Source organism: Siniperca chuatsi, linkage group LG24 (assembly GCF_020085105.1).
Source record: "Siniperca chuatsi isolate FFG_IHB_CAS linkage group LG24, ASM2008510v1, whole genome shotgun sequence".
NCBI classification, from domain to species: Eukaryota; Metazoa; Chordata; class Actinopteri; order Centrarchiformes; family Sinipercidae; genus Siniperca; species Siniperca chuatsi.
The window spans coordinates 16,572,855-16,578,854 of NC_058065.1; the positions used below are offsets into that span (position 1 = coordinate 16,572,855).

At 40.4% G+C, this 6,000-nt stretch overlaps 1 protein-coding gene across 1 annotated transcript in view; it reads right to left on the reverse strand.

Annotated features, from left to right (window-relative positions):
- The window catches only part of LOC122872199 (guanylate cyclase soluble subunit beta-2-like), a 69,559-nt gene extending 68,963 nt beyond the window's left edge, over positions 1-596 (reverse strand). Inside the window, exon 1 of the mRNA XM_044188113.1 lies at positions 57-596. The gene's annotated coding sequence lies outside the window, so the exon portion shown is untranslated. The remainder of the gene's footprint in view (positions 1-56) is intronic.
- Positions 597-6,000: the final 5,404 nt, after the last annotated feature.

The following is a 6,000-nucleotide window of genomic DNA, read 5'->3' on the forward strand; positions in this document are numbered from 1 at the left end:
GATTTGAACTGAGAGTGAGGGTGTAAGAACTTTAAAAAGAATGAAAGTGCTATTACATCTGTCAAGATGAAGAACTTCATCCTCTTTCTGTTGGAAGAACTTCCTCAACAGAAGGATGGCAGCGGAAGCGGGCTGGTGGTTGTTCATCTCTGGGCTTTCACACTTTGTTCCATTGAAGTCTCTGGGTTTGGAAAAACTTCAAGATCCTCCTGCCCTTGGTAACAAAAGCTTCATGAAGGCACATATCAACATCAATGTTGGTAAGCGTTTGGAAATTACAGCGGAGAGACTTCTTTTAGTGAAGAGAAAAGGCCACTGCTCTTCAATTTCGCATAGACTGGGAGGGGGCCAGTATTTATCATGTGCCTCTGATAAATATAGGTTAATCCCATATACTCATCTATATCCCATCCAACGTGCTGCGGTAAGCGTATTGTCTCATTTCTGGTCACCGGTGTATTTTACTGGTAGCGTATTTTTGCTGCTCTAGCTCATCTCAGTTAATTTTGTTTGATTCTTGATTATAGTGACTAATTATCTGCTATACATTTAAACATACACTAGTTTTGCTCAAGCACCACAGCTCTCACCTTCTTTTAACGGCTTTCTCGCTAATCCCATAGTTTACACGCTATTCATTTTTGCTAGCTACCGTTCTTTAGTTTAGCAGCTAGCAATGGCTTCTCTCTCTCCCTCTCCTGCTCTTTCTTACTCGGTGTGTCAAATGTTTAGCTATTCCTCTGCCTCCTTTAGAGATAATGGTACATGTAATAAATGCAGTTTATTTGTAGCAATGGAGGCGAGGCTTAGTGTATTGGAAACGCGGTTCCGCACCATGGGAACTCATCATTAATACTCAATCATTAGCTTCTACCAACCAGAGGTAGATCCTGTTAGCCGTCTCCCGGCAGCTCCCAAGCAGCTGGGAAACCAGGGAGGCTGGGTGACTGTCTGAAGGAAGCATAACCCTAAGCAGAAGCCCACGGTTCTAACAAGTTCTCCCCACTCAGCGAAACACCCACTGAGAAACCTACTCTGAATATTGGCAGATCCACTTTAAGAAATGTGAAGTTAACGACACCAACGGCCATAGTCAAATGTAGATCTGGGGCCAGAGCGGGCGACGTAGAATCCTATTTGAAACTGCTGGCTAAGGATAAACGTAAATACAGTAAGATTGTTATTTATGTCGGCGGTAATGACTCTCGATTATGCCAATTGGAGGTCACTAAAATTAATGTTGAGTCAGTGTGTACATATGCAAAGACAATGTCGGACTCTCTGGGCCCCTGCCAAACCTGACCAGTGATGACCGCATGCCTTCATTCCGCCACTGGCTGTCGAGGTGGTGTCCAGCAAACGATGTGGGCTTTGTAGATAATTGGCGGACTTTTTGGGGAAGACCTGGTCTGATTAGGAGAGACGGCATTCATCCCACTTTGGATGGAGCAGCTCTCATAGCCAGAAATCTGGCTGAGTTTATTAGAGGAGGAGGTAGAGTTGCAGTCCTACATGCTTCTCTGCACTTCCAGAGCAGTTACCCACCCAAAACTCCTTAGTGACAGTGTCTGCCCCCACAACCACTTCAGTTAATGAAACCAATCATATTGACTTATTTTGTCTCACTGAAACATGTCATATTAATACTTATATGCCTCGAGGTACTGGCCGAGGAGGTGGAGTTGCAGCCATCGTCGACTCAAGCCTATCAACCCTAAACCTAAACTAAATTATAACTCATTCGAAAGCCTTGTCCTTAGTCTTTCTCACCCGACCTGGAAAACATGACAGCCAGTTCTATTTGTTATAGTGTACCGCACTCATGGTCCTTTATTTTAAATTTGTATCTGAATTCTCAGAGGTTTTTTTTAATCAAGTTTAGTCCTTAAAACAGATAAAGTAATTAATTATTGTAGGTGATTTCAATATTCATGTGGACATTGAAAATTATAGCCTTAGTACTGCATTTATCTCATTATTAGATTTGATTGGCTTTTGTCAGAGTGTACATGAAGCAACTCACTGTTAACCACACCCTCAACCTTGTTCTGGTATACGGCATTGAAATTGAACATTTAGTAGTCTTTCCACAGATTCCTTCATTGTCGGACCATTATATAATAACTTTTGAACTGCAGACAAAAACTCCTACTCTAGATATCTGATAGTGCTATGGCTAAAATCAAGGAAGCGATCCCATCTGCATTTAATTCAGTGTTATGTCTCAATATAACAGAGGACTCCCAAATTGACCATCTAATTGATAGTGCTACAGGCTCACTGCGATTAACACTCGATTCTATCGTTCCTCTAAAAAAGAGAAAAGATAATTAAACAAAGTAGGTTAGCTCCATGGTATAACAAATTACAAACAGCAAATTAAAGCAAACAATATTAAAACTTGAAAGAAAATGGCGTTCCAACAATCTGGAAGAATCTTGTTTAGTCTGGCAAGATAGTCTTTAAACATATAGGAAGGCCCGCCATTATGCCAGAGCAGCTTACTACTCATCATTAATAGAGGAAAATAAAACAACACTGTAGCCAGGCTGACAGAGAGTCATAGCTCTATTGAACTATGTATTCCTATAGCCCTCAGTAGTAACGACTTCATGAGTTTCTTTAATAATAAAATTTTAACTATTAGAGAAAAAAATTCATAACGTCCTGAATTCAACCGGTACAGATTTATCTTCAAACACCGAAACCTTAGAAACAACTGTAAAACCTGATATATATTTAGACTGTTTTTCTCCTATCGACCTTCTTCAACTAACTTTTAGTACCATTCTTAGACCCCATCCCAACTAGGCTGCTTAAAGTGTCACCCTTAGTTAGCATTTCTTTACTAGATATGATCAAATATCAGTCTTTTTTTGACAGGCTATGTACCACAGTCTTTTAAAATAATTAAACCTCTGTAAACCTGTAATTAAACCTCTTCTTAAAAAGCCCACTCTTGAGCCAAGGGTTTTAGCCAACTATAGACCTATGTCTAACCTTCCCTTTCTCTTTAAGATCCTTGAGAAAGCAGTTCCCAATCAGTTGTGTGACTTTCTACATAATAGTTTATTTGAGGATTTTCAGTCAGGCTATAGAGTGCGTCACAGCACACAGACAGCACTGGTGAAAATTACAAATTACCTCCTACTTCTTACTTGTTTTGTTAGATCTTAGTGTTGCATTCGACACCCTTGACCATCACATCTTATTACAGAGACTGGAACATTTAATTGGCATTAAAGGAAACGCACAAAGCTTCCGATTAGTGGACAACCCACTCTACTTCTAAGCCACAGCCACCCTGCCATCTGTATGCATTCTTATGCCATTAATGCATGTTACTAATGCAACATCTTCTCTCTCAGGTAGTTTTGTGCTTTCTCTTTCTCTCCTTCTGTCGCTTTCAGCAGGCCACCTACTACCCCCATGTTCCTGCTTGAAAACTACTACTACAATTATTATTAGTCTTATTAGTATTATTACCATTATTATTCCTATCATTATTATTTTATTAATATTTCCATATATGCTCTCTTACCTCCTGCTCTCTCAACCCAACGGCAGATGGCTGCCCACCCTGAGTCTGGTTCTGCTCAAGGTTTCTGCCTCTTAAAACAAAGTTTTTCCTTGCCACTGTCGCCAAGTGCTTGCTCATGGTGGGAATTGTTGGGTTTCTGTAAATAATATTATAGAGAGTATGGTCGAGACCTGCTCTATAGGAAAAGTGCAATGAGATAACTTCTGTTATGAATTGGCGCTATATAAATAAAATTGAATTCTTTACACCAGCTGTATTTTACTGGTATGACAAGTTCTTGAGAGCTGCTTCTCTCTCATTTAACACTGTTTGCTACTGTAGTGACAACGCACTTTGCTGAATAAACTTTGTAGTGACAGCAATTTATTAACACAAGCCTTTCTTTCTGTCTAATATACTGAAAAGAAAACACTATTATATTGGCTCATGTCGGATAACATATACACCAATATTAGGGGTGTGCGAAACCGCAGAATTTGGCCAGAATCACTGATAACGATACCAATACTTTTTATTATTAAAAGTGGCTCATATACTTTCATGTAGGGGAGAGCAGTGTGTCATCATTCATGAGGCAAAAACGTTATATTCAGCCATTTTCATATTTCAGGTTTGAGGTATATTAGGTTTTTCAATCCCATTAAAATAATTAATTTAGACAACAAGTTTCAATGGGCTGAATATATTAGGCTAATTGAATGTCTGAATATAGTTGCCATATTTAATAAGTCTACTGAAGTAGCTAATGATGACCAATTACAGACGGTGTAGTCCCTCATTCGTCCAGGAGTGTTCTATCGTAGAAAAGGTTTCAGTCGTAGTCATCTGGACACTGTTTTCACAGTGGTTTACTGGGCCATCTTGAAACTATTAGGTCAGTTTCAGGTGAAACTAGCTATTTACAGATACTCAGGCAGATTCCTTCCTGAGGGCAGGGCTTATGTAACTCAGAGTAGTTTAAATTTCCAGTTCCCGTCCAATTTTTTCACAATTGAGAATGACTTCCGGATGGGAGCCGAAACGTCTTGATTCTGAAAACAGTGTCCAGATGACTACGACTGAAACCTTTTCTACGATGACCAATTACAGTTTGAAAATGTAACAATGCTAAAGATCCAATATGACTAAAATATTAATTTCACTAATATACCTGGATATTTCTTGCACAACACATTTGTGGTGTTGCCACAGTAGCAAACAGCCTTCCTACACACATTGCAGTTCACAACATTTTCATTCACAGCTGTGTAATCAGTCGGGCTCTACTTGCAACCAACGCAGAGTACAGAAGTATTGGCCATCTTTTCGGTGTCAGCAACACAACTGTGTGTCACTGTGTGCAAGAGTTCTGCAATGCTGCAAGCATGTTGTTGGTTCCAGAACAGATTCATTTTCCAGACAGGGAGAAGTTTGAAGAAATGGCAGCCTACATTGAGGACAGGTGGGGGCTTCCGCAGTGTAGTGGTGCCATTGATGGGTCACATATACCCATTTTGGCACCGCAGGAGTACCACTGTAAAGGCTGGCATTCGACGCTGCTGGTTGCTGAGTTGGATGTCATGCCGAAGAGAACAAACAAACATACTAGAAGCAGGGGTGGTTGAATCCTCCCAACTGGCGCCTGTGCCATTCTTCTTGTGGAAGTGGAATCTTCAACAGAAATGTCACAAATTGCGTGTTAATTACACCAACTATTACAACACTGAATGAAATAACAAATACAGAAAATAAAACAAACAGCAGCACACAGGTCGCTAGTTAGCTAGTTGCTACTTAGCTTGGTAGCAGGTAGCTAGATGGCTTGAAAACAAGCCAAAACCAAAAAAAAGCATTTACACAGGTTTGAACAGTAAATAGGCTTGGTTTAAAGTAGTGAGCTTTCCCATAGCTTCTTAAGTACCTGAGTTATTAAAGTAAACAAAGCTTGCAAGCAGAGTAACGTTACAGAGCTAACACTTTAGCTACAACAAAACTTACTGTCTGCCTCCACCATGGACTCCAGCAAAGCCATATTTTGCCTCCCACACTTCCAATGCTCGCCGGCTTGCGGCTATATTTAGCGTCCATCATGTCGAACTATCTCCAGATTTTCCTGTTTACTCCATTTGGACTGTTGGTGGTCCTTGATCCTCCACTGTTGGTCCTGTAGTCACTCCTGAGCTTTTTACTTTTTGTCCTGCATTGCTTGGACATGAGATGGAAGCCATGGACAGCCATGCGCTGAGAAATGAGCTGAAAAACCTTTTCATTCCTCGTTGCATTCATGGATGCACATTTTTAATTGGAAGATAGTGTTTTCTGCCAACACTGGTGGTGCCTATTTGGTAAATGGACTGTACTTGTATAGCGCCTTTCAAGTCTTCTGACTACTCAAAGCGCTTCACACACACATATCACATTCACATACTGATGGCAGATGCCAACTGCTCATCAGTCCAAAGAAACTAAGGCCAAATTCC